This window comes from Vicia villosa, linkage group LG3, assembly GCF_029867415.1.
Source record: "Vicia villosa cultivar HV-30 ecotype Madison, WI linkage group LG3, Vvil1.0, whole genome shotgun sequence".
Classification (NCBI taxonomy): Eukaryota; Viridiplantae; Streptophyta; class Magnoliopsida; order Fabales; family Fabaceae; genus Vicia; species Vicia villosa.
Genome location: NC_081182.1, coordinates 208236547 through 208252673, shown reverse-complemented (window position 1 = coordinate 208252673; position 16127 = coordinate 208236547). Strand labels below are relative to the sequence as shown.

General features: G+C 33.4%; 1 pseudogene; it reads left to right on the top strand.

Annotated features, from left to right (window-relative positions):
* Positions 1-3961: 3961 nt before the first annotated feature.
* LOC131659836 (serrate RNA effector molecule-like) overlaps positions 3962-16127 on the top strand; it is a 119430-nt pseudogene continuing 107264 nt past the window's right edge.

Sequence of the window (16127 nt, the reverse complement as noted above, 5' to 3'; positions counted from 1 at the left end):
TAAAGTCAAATCCTCAACGTCGAAACTGATCTCATCGTTTGAAACTCGTGTGAGTATATAATGAGATTCTAACAAGTAACGACAACACAAGTTACACAACATTCCATTGACTTCTCTGAGTTGCCTCTCTCAAATGAAATTCTAGAGAGAGAAATAAACACAAATTCTAGAGAGAGAAAGATAGAGGGAGAGCATAGGTATGTGCTTCTTCAATTATTTCGTTCATTTTAGTTTCTTCAATTCTTTCGAGTTTGTATGTATTGTGTTCTTGTTTTTCCATTTGGTTATTTTTTTTTTAATTTTTTTTTCAGTAATCACTAATTGGTCTTATTGATTTTGTTATTTTTTTTTGAAATTGTTTTAAATTATGAAGTTGATTTTATTTTATTTTTGATGCTCAATATTGGGTTTACGTTTCTTTTTAACGGGTTTTTAATTTTTCATTTTTGGTGATAAGGAGAGGTAAAGGTATGAACATCTTCAACAGAAAAAAAACAAAGCGAAGTTTTTAAAAAAAAATTAGATTTTTTTGTTCTGTTTGGGATTTTGTGTTTTCTCTCTGTTTTTATGTTGTGGTTTTAAATTGCAGTCTATAAACATAAGTAGGACACTTTCCAATATATGCGGCAAATTTTGTTAAGCGTGGAAAACCTTTTTGTGAGTTTTATATCTAGATAGGAGATTAGATTGACGTATTCAAAATGATATAACATTTTATTAATTATTAGGGTTACAAAATGTTTTGTTTGAATATTTTGGATGTTGAAAAATGGACCGTGAATAATGAATTTAATGTTTGGATTGGAGGGGATATTATAGGTGGGATTTAGTTTTCGATTTTGTTGATGTTAATTTGGATTTTATTTGTTTAACCGTCTTGATTTTAATGTCTATCTTGGAAATTTTAAATTTCATAACTTTCAATTGAACAAGCTTAAAATATTCTTTAATGGAGATGCTGTAATAAGGAAACAAATGAGGATGAAAATTTTAGAATGCATCTACCGTACATGGAATGTGTTTTTCAATCACCTACCAACTACTATGTGATGATATGTGATGATATGATATTATAAGCATTACGTGGATTAGCATAGTTTGTGTATGATCAATTTTTTTCAATTCATGCACATGTTATTTGTATGACTTGTTGTTTTTGTTTCTTAGGTTAATAAGGTAGGGGAAAAGGGGTCAATAGACTATCCTTCAAAAGCCTAACGTTGATGCAAACAGTTAAAATGGTGGCTAATACACCTATCACTTCTAAAAGAAATGGAAAGTATACTCGTGTGTTTCATAAGTCAAATAGAATATGCAAAAGACTGCGTTCGATGTTCGGAGTTACCAATGAAGTTCAAAATATAGATCTATCAAGCCAAATATCTTGTAATGGTGGTAAGCTTTAATACTTTGCTATTTTGAAAGCAAATCCACGTATTGGTTGCTTTTTATAACTCTTCTAGGCTCATATAATGTAAGAAAAGCCACTCATTAATTGCACATGTCCAATGTAGGTTTTTTAAAAAAAATAAATATTCTTCAAAGGAGGGTGACAATGAAGAACACCAAATGCCTTCCAATATAGATGCTTTTGAGAGTCAGAACGGTCTGTCATTCAATGGCGGTGCAGAGTTAGTAGTAGAAATGGTGGCTTACCTTCATTTCATGGATCATATTGATACAAATTGTTAGTCTTAAGTATTAATTATACTCTCTCGTTTTCTTTCTTTCATACCATTAACGAAAGACAATTTTGTAAAATCTTCTATAATTTATATTTTCCCAACATTAATTATTATATTTCCTAATAAGTGTGAAAAATCGAAAATAACTTATAATAAATAACAAAGGGAGTATAAAATAGGCTAAATAGTACTCCTCTGTTTTTTATTATAATTGTTTTGGATTTTTCCCACTTATTAAGGAATGTAATAATTATTGTATAAAATATAAATCATTAATATTATTTTTCCTATTATTTTCTTAAGTATTTATTATGCTTTCTTGTTTCCCTTCTTTAAATTTATCCTTCACATATCTTTAATGAAAGACAATTTTGTAAAATCCTTTATAATTTATATTTTATACAATAATGATTACATTTCTTAATATGTGTGAAAAATCAAAAACAACTTATAATAAAATACAGAGGGAGTATAAAATAGGCTAAATAGTAATCCCTCCGTTTTTTATTATAAGTCGTTTTGAACTTTTCACACTTATTAAGGGATGTAATAATTATTGTATAAAAAATAAAATTTATGAAGGAGTTTACCAAAATGTCTTTCACTAATAGTATGGGGAAGATAAACGCACATAATTAAAAGAAGAGAGGATATAATAGAAAAATAACATTAATGATTTATTGGTAAAATGAATTATTTGAAAGTCTCTGTGAAACATGCTTTTAAATAGGCTTTCAGATCAGACCCAAATTTTAAAAAGACCAGACCAAAAAAAAGACGCCTATAAAATGCCAAAGGCCACTCACTGACTCGGGCTTTAGAAATTCATCGTAGGACAGATTCAAGCTTAATAGCCTGTCCTCTCCTATTTCCATCCTAGCATTTCATTCAGGTTTGCTCTTTAATTATTTATTTTTTTGGTATTTTATTAAAAGTTGTATTGGGAAAAATTATGTATCAAATTAGAAATCATTTTACAATACCATTAAGTCATTAATGTTATTTTTCCTATTATTTTCTTAGGTATTTATTATACTCTCTTCTTTCCCTTATGTAAATTTATCTTTCCCATACCAATAATGAAAGACAATTTTGTAAAATATTCATAATTTATATTTTCCATACAATAATGATTGCATATCTTAATACGTGTGATAAGTCCAAAACAACTTATAATAGAAAATAGAGGGAGTATAAAATAGGCTAAATAGTACCCCCTCAATTTCTTATTATAAGTCGTTTTGTACTTTTCACACTTATTAAGGAATGTAATAATTATTATATAAAAAGAAAAATTATGAAGGGTTTTACAAAATTGTTATTCATTAATGGTGTGAGGAAGATAAAGTTACATAATTAAAAGAAGAGAGGATATAATAGGAAAAATAATGAAAGACAATTTTGTAAAATATTCATAATTTATATTTTCCATACAATAATGATTGCATATCTTAATACGTGTGATAAGTCCAAAACAACTTATAATAGAAAATAGAGGGAGTATAAAATAGCCTAAATAGTACCCCCTCCATTTCTTATTATAAGTCGTTTTGTACTTTTCACACTTATTAAGGAATGTAATAATTATTATATAAAAAGAAAAATTATGAAGGATTTTACAAAATTGTTATTCATTAATGGTGTGAGGAAGATAAACTTACATAATTAAAAGAAGAGAGGATATAATAGGAAAAATAATGAAAGACAATTTTGTAAAATATTCATAATTTATATTTTCCATACAATAATGATTGCATATCTTAATACGTGTGATAAGTCCAAAACAACTTATAATAGAAAATAAAGGGAGTATAAAATTGGCTAAATAGTACCCCCTCCATTTCTTATTATAAGTCCTTTTGTACTTTTCACACTTATTGAGGAATGTAATAATTATTATATAAAAAGAAAAATTATAAAGGATTTTACAAAATTGTTATTCATTAATGGTGTGAGAAAGATAAACATAATTAAAAGAAGAGAGGATATAATAGGAAAAATAACATTAATGATTTACTAGTTTTTGCAAAATGATTTATATTGTAGTACACATTCTCTCCACAACGACTTATAATAAAAAAACGGAAGGAGTATATAAGAGGTTGTATTGTCTATTTAAACAAATAGGTAAAATGAATTATTTGAATTGTTTGAAAGGATTTGATGCATTTCTGCTAGAGAAATGTTCTGATGCATTTCTTCATTAAGGAAGTTGAATTGTTTGAAAGTGTTTGACTTTGTCATACATACCTAAGATATGTAAGGTTTAAAAGAAGATGCCAAAGCTGGTGATGTGAGTCATGCAGTCACACATGGGAATGGGTTATTAGCGTGTTTACACATGCTTAATAAAAAGAAAACGGGTTATCAATGTGTTTACCGCTTTTGTCTTTTATAGTAGTAAATGAGAAAATTGCATTTACTATTTTCAATAAATCCTTTTTATTCCTTTGAAGGGTAGTTATGGAAGTTTCTCTTAAATGTTTATTATGTTATGTCATTGTTGATTTGTGGGACGTTGGTTGCTTTTATTTTACTCTATTGAACTTGACAATGTGATGTTTTGGGGTAAGTTTATTCACTTGAAGAGCTTGTGATTTATTTCAGAGAGGGATTAATGTCTTATAAGCAATTAATTCAGGAGCTTGAGGATGATATACTGCCATCTGAAGCGGAGCGTAGGTAAGTTTAAAATAATAACATCATTTTGCAGTTTTCTAAGCTCCTAGTACTAAAGAATTTCTAGTTTGTTTATTGATTATTGATGAATCATGTGTATAATCCATTATTTCTAGATACGAAGAGTACAAATCAGAGTATATTACTATCCAAAAACGAGCTTATTTCAATGCTCACAAAGATGAGAAATGGTATGTGTTTTTCCCACTTCTTAAACTTTCAATTTACTCTTGAAGTATTTTTTTTTTGTAAAGTATAAATTTGATCTTGTTTCAAGTTGAAGCAATCTCGTGTTCATTCCTTAATTTGATTTAAACTTTGATCTAGGTTGAAAGATAAATATCATCCTTCAAATTTACTTCCAGTTATTGAAAGGCGAGTTTACTCAGAACTAGCAGTTTATTAGAGAACTGAACACCGCTTCCTCTTCATGTTGATGGATGATTGCAAGATAGTCTGACAGACTAATAATTTGATTAAATATATATAATTATATTGAACCTTATTTGGCACATAATATTTTAGGAGGAATGAAAATGCTCGGCGTCTGGCAAAGGATTTTTTGCTTAATTTGCAAAGTGGAACACTGGACATGTATGTTTTTGTCTTCTCTCACTATGTGTGTGTTTCATTCTGCTTTTCCTCTTCACGCATATTAAAATTCATTATATCAGAGCAAGCCAGTGAACCAAATTCAGATGAGGAAACATATGCCAGTGGCAAACAAAGAAGACATAGTAGGGGATCAAATAGGGGTATTGATTTCTCTGTTGCTCCTAAAGCTCATCCTGCCAGTTCTGAACCTAGAAGGTGCAATGCAGATGTTTAGGGATCAAGGACCATCTTCATTTGATACCTCAGGGATGACTATGCATTCTGGTCCTCAAATAGGGGGGGCGGACCTCTAAGATTGTTGTTCCTTCAGCCTTTAGACTTGATCCTCGGCGGATGCAGAGTTAATTATTCTGCTGGACCTCATATATGTGATCTTTAGGCATGATGCCTTTACTTCCGATCCATGAATTTGATTGACATTTTGAGTGTTCTCCGGTAGAATTTATTTTGAACTTTTACGAGTTTATTAAGCCATAAATGGCTTAGTGTTCTGCTTACTTTAAACCAACATCAAATTTATACCAATTCATAAAAAATCACCACCATATAGAATCAAAAGCTCATTTATGTGGCTGGATGTTAGGAATGAAACTCTTTTGGGTTATTAAAATACCGTGTGGTGGGAGTATTTCTACCGTGGATGCTTGCACGTCTTCAGTACTAAAGTTATTCATTCATTATTGGACTGAGTTATTTGTTGCTATGTGAGTTTTTAACTCGTTTCCTAATGGTGATGCAGTTATCAAGATTTGGATGCACCTGAAGAAGAAATTACTGTTATTGATTATCGAAGTTTGTAAGTTTCACTAGGATGTCACATTGTGATCGAATTGACATCATATTGTTTCTTTCAATGATACTCTGGTCATTGCAGAAGGTTAGTCGTGTAATATTGAGGTTAGATCTCGTTTCTGTTGTGCCATAGATGTTGTAACATTTATAGATTTCTTGAGCAAAATTCTACCTGGCTGGTTTTCTTATATTTTTTAAGACAATTACATTAAAATTGAGATATTTATAGAGAGATTAATCAAAACTATCTCCCTCCCCCAATTGGAAAAGATTTTGGTGGATAATAAAACTATGTTTTTTTTATGAACATAACTTTGGGGCTAAGAGAAATAGAGAGAAAACTACACTAAAAAGATAATAACAATTCTAAAACTAATTTCTTCATTCATTTCATTGATGGTAATTACATTCATCAATCACTTATTTATACCAATAGCATAAACTAAATACTCACTATCTAGATCCTTCTAAAAGGGAGTGACTCACCATTATTAATTATAATGGGCTTACCAAACTTGGGCCTAATTCGTTACATTCCACCAATCTTGAAAAACAACCTTGTCCTCAAGGTTGTAAATATAATGTTAAAGTTGCTTCTAGGATCCCACTGCCTAAACCAAAGAATTGTAACAACATATTTATCTTGAGACAAACCATTCAAAAAGATCTTTCTTGTCTCCAACTCATGAGGCAATGCAGAATTTGGAATGAACACATTAAAAGCATACCTCATTCTCTTATTCTCTTATCCTTAATGCAGGTAATAAGTGTCCATGTAAGATAAGACCAGTCAGACTAAGAATACAAGAACACAAAGTTGTGTAGAATATTTGATTATGTATTTCTATGTCATAGCTTTTAAACAACTTATCTTGGAATGTGCTTGCAAATCCATCACACCCAAGATAGCCGATCATTTGGAGAACGCCCCAAACAGTATTTTTCCTTCCTCTACCATATGGACGTATGTCAGTTCTTGCAGGATATAGAATGAATATTGAGCAGCCAAGGGTTACTAAGAACTAAAGTTACGAATAATCAGTTCCTTTATATCTCTTTTGTGAGTCCCATACCTCTTCTTTTTTTTACTATACTTGCAGTAGATCTTACATCTAATAGTATCACAAGTTGACAAGTAGTGGAACACCTATCAAAGAGCTTAGACCAATTTTCTTTTCCTATATCCCATGGAATCTTCAAAGGGGATTGCAAATACTTGGGAAAAACATCCATAACAGACCCAAAATCAGTATCAATGCTAAGAACTAAAGCACCATTAGCAATATAACCAACAACAGGGGAGTTTATTTTTCTGAGAATGTTAACCATACTCTCAAGAAAAGTCATACCTAGATCCTTGAAATTATAAGTATAGCTGGTACCGCAATTATTAACCCACCAATCATTAACCCACCAATCGTTCATGCCTAGAAACTGTTTGACAAAATGTTCAGCCCAGAAAATATTAGAGTTACCTTTAAAAGCGCTAACGATGTCGTCACCGTCGATCTCAGGTAGAACCCAATCTATTTTGCTCCATATACCAGAACCATAAGGCCACGTGGTTTTACCGATGCAGGAATCAAAGAGGATATGCCGGTAAGTGCCAAAGAATTGCGTGAGAGCTTCGAAGTCATGTTGCACATCGCGGAGGTCATTGACGCGGGAAAGGTTTGTTGCTTGCAGAGGTATTTTATCGAACACATTGTGGGCACCATGTGAGAATCCAATTTCATTATATTTTCTTGAAAGAATGAGTTTACTGATTCTTGTGAAATTCATTGTATTACATTTTGATGGTGTTAGGACTCGCTGTGGTATTGACGGTGTAGGCCGACCGGTGTCCGGCGGTTCTGGCTCGAACGATTTGGTTTACAAACCATCATATTTGGTGGCGTGGGTGGTGGTCCATGTCGTAGCTAGGTGACATCCGGTAGAGAAACGGTTACCATAGGTTTCATTAAAGATGATTCCGGCGAAGATGAATCAGGTTGCTTCGGTGGACCTGGATCGAAAGGTGTGTTGGAAATTGACCCATCTGGTACGAGAGGGAAAACAATATCATTATAGTTGGAATGAGGCTTGATGGTAGGAATCATATCAGTGATTTTAGCAGTGGTCGGAGGTACTACGGAAAAAACCGGTGAATTTGTTGCTGCTTCACAGTGGGTGTCGGGTAAGCAACTCTTTGGTCATCAACAACAAGTTCTAGATCAGAGATGAAATCTTCAAGAATAGAAGTTTCTTTTATGGGTTTCGTTGATTCCAGATCTGGCTTTGTGAAAATAGAGTTCGAAAATTCCGAATATGGCTCCCCTGCTTCATCTGACTCTGGCATAACCTCTCTAAATTCAGGTTTGAAACACCATAGAATAGCGGTAGTAAAGGCTTCCCAGCTTGCTAACCGATGCTTTTGAGACCATTGCAACCACCAATGGAGAGCTCGACCTCTCAATCTTGAAACCACTCTGGCTAGTTTTTCTGAGTCTAATATTCTATTTGCAGCAAAACATTTTTCCGTACAAAGAATCCACCAGTAGCAATCATCATCTCCATTGTATATTGAAATATTGAAATTATTTTTCTGAATGGTTGATTGTGGCTGAAAAGGTGGGTTGTTGTTAGTGAGAATGGGATGTTCATATGTTTGTGGATTCAACAAAGTATGGGTGTTGATAGTTGTAGGATCATATGAATAGTGATGATAGAAATTGGATGGAGGAGAATTCATGGCAATGAGAGCACCATTTGTTATGAACATAAATTTTGGGCTAAGAGAAATAGAGAGAAAACTACACTAAAAAGATAATAACAATTCTAAAACTAATTTCTTCATTCATTTCATTGATGGTAATTACATTCATCAATCACTTATTTATACCAATAGCATAAACTAAATACTCACTATCTAGATCCTTCTAAAAGGGAGTGACTCACCATTATTAATTATAATGGGCTTACCAAACTTGGACCTAATTCGTTACAGTTTATGTCAATATCTCGGCTCGTATCAGGTCTGGCTGGTTCTATTGATTCTGGATGTCAGTGCTGAGTTTTGTTCCTCCCAATTAAGCTATCCATGTGTTTGCAAACGACCCTCATCATAAAATTCATTGAGAATGTTTGTGAGCAATAATGACTTGAGAAATATAATATATTTGAAAACGATTTTAAAAGTAACATAAATTTTAAACTTGTTTGAGTTAGTGTTCTCTAAATATTTGCTCACCATACTTTTATAATTTTTTTGGTATAGTCATATCTTTTCATCTATACCTTTACACTTTTACCATCTTTTTCCAAAAGTTTGTTTTTGTCCCGAACAATCTTGCTTCTAATCCCTCCCGGCCGTAATGTTTTCTTCATGTAAAATAATTTCCGTTATTTAATGATGCGCATGATTAATGTTTAGATTGAGATAAACATGTTGCATGTTTGATTAATTGCTATAAAATGTGTTATTTTGGTGTCCTTGTATGTCATGGTATGTCAATACATGTTGGGGTTCAATTTGGGATGAACTGGTATGCAAAGAGTGAAGTTAGAAACCCGAAATTCGTGTTCTGCACTGTCAGATTCACTTAGCAAATGAGCGCAGATTGTAACGCCCCAAATTTAATTAGGATTATATCATGATGAAATGAAATGATCCATAGGATATAGTTTCCTATTATGTTTATTAGGATTAATTGATGAACTATGTTGTGTTAACATATGAAGTATGCTCTTTGCGATGAATTGACATAACTGTGTTGTAGTATAACTTGATGTATGTTTTCTTATGATGGTACAATGTTATTGAGATGATGATATGTAACTTCTTTATGATGAATGAGATAATGATGTATGTAATGATAAGCATAATTGATAGAGATGTTGTATGCTATATGCGATTAACTGTGCGTATTTGATATGTATGAGTCGATGATGATGCCATGTGATGAATTAACAATATATATAAAGTTGAATATAACATATTATGATGATGATTACTTGAATTAAGGAATATGATGAATTGTTGATGTTTGTTATAACATGATGAATTTGTTGTGGTTGTTGTTAACATGATGAATTTGTTGTCGTTGTCGCTAGTATGTGGAAATTGTTGTTGCTGTCGTAGACCCTATGGTCAATGTTGATAAGTTGTATTGTGATGTATTGTGAGGTGAATTATTGTTGTATGATGATGCAACATAGTGACGTGATTGTGAAGTGATGCATTCTTATGAATGATGATGATTTTGTTGTTGTTAAAGTTCGACATTATATTGATAATGTTCGATGGTGATTTAGACGATGTTGTGACGTATTGTTTATGTGGTTTGTATGGATGTTGCATTTATTGAGTCACATCCATTGCATAAAAGAGACGGTGGCCTTAATGGCAAATAGCGACGGTGGCCTTAATGGCAAATAGCGACGGTGTGCCCAATGACAAATTTTGAGACGGTGGGAGTTTTACTCCAAATGGTACCACATGCATTTGCATAAGTCGAGTCACATGTGAATTGCATTTGAGTCTTATTTGATTATGTTTGTGGTGACGTGATGACTTGATGATGAGATGTTTGTTGTGATGTGTTGGAATCTTACATGTGAATTGCATTTGAGTCTTATATTATTATGTTTGTGGTGATGTGATGACTTGATGATGAGATGTTTGTTGTGATGTGTTGGAATCTTACTTGTGAGTTGCATATATTGTCATGGTTGATTGTTGACATTGTTGCCATTTCATAAGTTGATTATGTTATTTGAATGGTTGAGACGATGATATGCTTGTTGTGACGTGATGGTAGTATAATTGTGAAATTTGAATATGTTGTCTTAATTGATTAACGACATTTTTGCTGTTTTGAAAGTCGTATAATATTGATGAGTTGTTTTGTGATGAAAGTTGTTGTAAGATGTTATGTGATGCGAAATGGTGAAATTATGTATGATCTATATCTCCTATATTATTTATCATGCATTCCTTTATATTGTAAGATATCTCACCCCTTTGTTGATATTTCCCCTACCATGGAAAATGGGCAAGTACTCAAGATTAGTCGTGGATGTTCGGGGTTATTGATGTGAAGTCCTTATGTTGCTTTATGGCAAGTCGAGTTGGCGTCCATTGCTCTGATACGTAGCACTCGGGGGGATTAGTAGTTATTACTTGATTGTTGTATTCTATGATGATATTTCTGTTGAGTTGAATTGAAAGTTGTCTATGAGTTGAAATTGGAAGTTATTGGATAAACTTTTGTTTTCGAATGCTATGTATCTTTGTTGATTACAATATGAGTATGTTTGTTTGTTTAAGTCGAATTGTGACATCCCATCTTTGATGAATATTTTTAAGTGCACTCTGATTTCCGATTATATTTGCGGGGTAGATTTGGGGTGTTACAATAGTGATATCAGAGCAGGTCGGTCTGTCCGGCCAATATTGTCTAATGTTGTTTATTCCTGTGTACGCGATGAGTGTGTGAAACACTATCAGTACTTGTTGTTCTTCTGATCGTTTGTCTACAGGAGTTGGTTTGAAGCTAAGTGGGGGAGAAGCTATGCTTCTCGGATATGTTCAGTTGTAAGGTGTTAGTATATTGCTGCTAGCGATAGTGCAAGTGTTGTTGGAGTTTGTTGTTTCCCGAATCAAATGTGACTTGGATTTAAGATTTTGGTTGCTAGTTAAGTTGGAATCTCTCGAGGAAGAGGATGACCATAAATTTTTAATGTTTACTTCCCGAAGGATGAGGAGCTACGTAGCGATTGGTGATATGCAAGTGTTGTCCAGGTTACGATTGTTTATGAAGGTAACTATTAAGTAACAAGAATAAATTCTAGAAGATGGAATTTAGAAGTTGTGATGTTCCAGCACTACTGATGGACTGTGAAACCATTGGTTGAGTAGCCTTGCGTAAGATGTCGGTGTTGGATCAGTTATTAAGTAAGGTTCTGTTGTAGACCTTACTTTAGGATTATTGGTAAGTGATTGAGACAGTGGTATAAGCTATTAAAGTTGTTGAAACATTTTGAAGCGCGGGTAAGAATTGGAAATGCGGAGAGATGAGTATGATTTCAATAATAAGAAGTGTTAATAATGGCGTACAAAAATTTTGTTCTGATGTATCGTAAGAGGTGTTTTAGAAGGTAGCTCCAAGACGTCGGTGTTAGCATTTTCGGATGATTTTGGAAGAGTAGTGAATTATGGAATTATAGTACTTCTGGTGATATGAGTACAAGTTGGAAAAGAATATTATTAATGTTGGTAATTATGGTTTATGCTCCATTACGGTTGTCGGCTATCTATTGACAAATTGAGGACTTGATCACCCTTAATCTCTTGTTGATAGTAGACGAAATTGTGATTGGATGGTATAGACGTATCTTGTTAGCTTGATAGTGCATAAAGGGATGAATTTTATGTCGTGAAGATAATTGTTCTCTGGTTAGTATGAATTAATAGAAAAGTATCCAAGAATAGTTGAGAAGTAATGAACAGGTCGGAGAAGCTGGTTTATAGGCGAGATAGCGTTGCAAAGTGAAGGATTGAGAATGTCGAGTGAGCCACAATTTTGTGATGGATGTTTAAGGAAGTCTGAACTAGATTAAGACTTGTGAACCATGTAATTGACTGAAAGATTTAACGTGGACGGTGACTTAAGATGGATTGTCAGAGTTGCGCAGCGGATGTGTAAGGTGGCGCAATTGCTATGCGTGTGTGTTTGTTAGAGGTGAAGAACTAGGTATCGGAAGCTTAGGAGAATGATATGTTTTGATCTGCATGTTTGATTTGGTAAGTGTTGAGATAAGAACGATGTATCAGAGATATGGTATTTTCTCGTGAATACTTGCCGAGTTTATAAGGATAATATAAGGGATGTTAGTTGATGGCAGAGTTGGGTGTATTCGTCGAGTAATCTTGGTAAGTTGACGTTATAGTGATTTGATTTCTGTTGTCATGATATTATTGTTGGACTCTGTAAGTAAGAAGTGATATTTTGTACTATGACTGAGTTGAGTATGTTGGCTATGTTGATGTCACTATAAGAGGGATACAACGAGGCGAAGAGAAAGTTGTTGGTGTTTGTTGAAGATTGGCATGTATAATTATGGGAATGAAAGTACGTATATGTTCTGGTGTTGAGAATGTTGTTAATACAATAATGGTATGGCGTTGAAAACCCAAGTATATGAGGGTTATGAGTGTTACTACCTTAAGAATCATATGTCAAGGTATGGTTGAGAAGTGATAACTCTGTTGCTAAGTTAATGAAGTAAGATTGTATCTCCACATTTAAGCGTGTTATGGTTGTTGCTACCTTAAGTGTTGGTAAGTCGGTAGGTTCGTGAAGTGGTCGGTAAGTTGTTGACAAGTATGTCGTGGAAATGTTGAATGATTGACGTTGGATTTAAATCGAATTGAGTTGTTTTGGTAGTCGAAGTGTTATCAAACACAACTGAGAATCGAAGAGTTGGAAGCAAAGTTGAGGATGGTTATGTCGGATAGATTTTCGAGGACGAAAATATTCTAAGTGGGGGAGAGTTGTAACGCCCCAAATTTAATTAATTATTTAATTAAATTGATCAAGGATTTATTCGTTGGAATTAGTCGAAGTTGGAATTTATCGGTATTATTCTAAAGGCCTAATTGGAATAATGTATTGATTTGAGCAGTTCAGTTATGGTCGGATTAGTCGGAGAAATACAATTGCGAGTTAGTATTAATTAAGTTAAGGAGCAATTGTAGTTGGGGAATATTATTGGGAATAATATTCGTTATGTTATGTGATTATTCAATTATGTGTGTTATTTGGCTTAATTGAGTAATTAGAGGAATATTATGAATTGGGCCAAAGTGGAAGAAATATAGAATATGAGATTGGATTGTGGGTTAAGCCCAATAAAGAAAAGAAGGATAGTAAGAGAGTTAGGGTTTTAGAAACATAACTCTCATTTGGTGAAAGAAGAGAAAAAATAGAAAGAAGAGAAAGAGGAGAAATAAGGGAAGAAAGAGAAAAACTATGGCTTGAAGAGGAAGGACTCCATTGAAGAAGGTGAAGCTTTTGCTAAGGTAAGGGTGGGGTTCTTACTCTATAAGGGTTGGCATGATGATGTTAATGGTGGGTTAGATTGTATGTTATTCTCCATGGATGTGTGAGTTTGAAATTGTTAGGGTTTATGATAGAATCCATGAAATTGTGTCATTAATCATGTTGTAGATGTTTGTGTGTGAGCCCATGATTAGAAATAAGTTTAGGAACCTTACATGTGTGCTAAATTTGCTTTCAAATGATGTATGGATGGTGTATGGGTTAATGGGTGTTCTATGAGGGGATTAGGGAAGAAAAATGGTGAAATCTGAGTTTTCACGCATCTTAGGTCGACCTATGCAGAACCTGAGTCGACAAACAGTACAGAAAGCCAAAAATCTATTTTTCCTTCAGTTAGGTCGACCTAGAGGAGTTTTGAGTCGACCTAAAGTAGTTTGCGTCGACCTGGGAGATGTTTGCGTCGACCAAGGGGTTCAATTTTGAGAAGATTTTGTAAAGACCATAACTTTTGATCCGTAACTCCGTTTTAGGCGCCGTTTGAAGCATTGGAAAGCTAACACAAAGAACTATATCATGATGAAATGAAATGATCCATAGGATATAGTTTTCTATTATGTTTATTAGGATTAAGTGATGAACTATGTTGTGTTAACATATGAAGTATGCTCTTTGCGATGAATTGACATAACTGTGTTGTAGTATAACTTGATGTATGTTTTCTTATGATGGTACAATGTTATTGAGATGATGATATGTACCTTCTTTATGATGAATGAGATAATGATGTATGTGATGATATGCATAATTGATAGAGATGTTGTATGCTATATGCGATTAACTATGCGTATTTGATATGTATGAGTCGATGATGATGCCATGTGATGAATTAACAATATATATAAAGTTGAATATAACATATTATGATGATGATTACTTGAATTAAGGAATATGATGAATTGTTGATGTTTGTTATAACATGATGAATTTGTTGTGGTTGTTGTTAACATGATGAATTTGTTGTCGTTGTCGCTAGTATGTGGAAATTGTTGTTGCTGTCGTAGACCCTATGGTCAATGTTGATAAGTTGTATTGTGATGTATTTTGAGGTGAATTATTGTTGTATGATGATGCAACATAGTGACGTGATTGTGAAGTGATGCATTCTTATGAATGATGATGATTTTGTTGATGTTAAAGTTCGACATTATATTGATAATGTTCGATGGTGATTTAGACGATGTTGTGACGTATTGTTTATGTGGTTTGTATGGATGTTGCATTTATTGAGTCACATCCATTGCATAAAAGATACGGTGGCCTTAATGGCAAATAGCGACGGTGGCCTTAATGGCAAATAGCGACGGTGTGCCCAATGGCAAATTTTGAGACGGTGGGAGTTTTACTCCAAATGGTACCACATGCATTTGCATAAGTCGAGTCACATGTGAATTGCATTTGAGTCTTATTTGATTATGTTTGTGGTGACGTGATGACTTGATGATGAGATGTTTGTTGTGATGTGTTGGAATCTTACTTGTGAATTGCATATATTGTCATGGTTGATTGTTGACATTGTTGCCATTTCATAAATTGATTATGTTATTTGAATGGTTGAGACGATGATATGCTTGTTGTGACGTGATGGTAGTATAATTGTGAATTTGAATATGTTGTCTTAATTGATTAACGACATTTTTGTTGTTTTGAAAGTCGTATAATATTGATGAGTTGTTTTGTGATGAAAGTTGTTGTAAGATGTTATGTGATGCGAAGTGGTGAAATTATGTATGATCTATATCTCCTATATTATTTATCATGCATTCCTTTATATTGTAAGATATCTCACCCCTTTGCTGATATTTCCCCTACCATGGGAAATGGGCAGGTACTCAAGATTAGTCGTGGATGTTCGGGGTTATTAATGTGAAGTCCTTATGTTGCTTTATGGCAAGTCGAGTTGGTGTCCATTGCTCTGATACGTAGCACTCGGGGGGATTAGTAGTTATTACTTGATTGTTGTATTCTATGATGATATTTCTGTTGAGTTGAATTGAAAGATGTCTATGAGTTGAAATTGGAAGTTATTGGATAAACTTTTGTTTCCGAATGCTATGTATCTTTGTTGATTACAATATGAGTATGTTTGTTTGTTTAAGTCGAATTGTGACATCCCATCTTTGATGAATATTTTTAAGTGCACTCTGATTTCCGATTATATTTGCGGGGTAGATTTGGGGTGTTACACAAACTGCACCACAATTATGTTCCACTAAAATGACCATAACTTGAGTTCTACAACTCGAAACGGAGCATC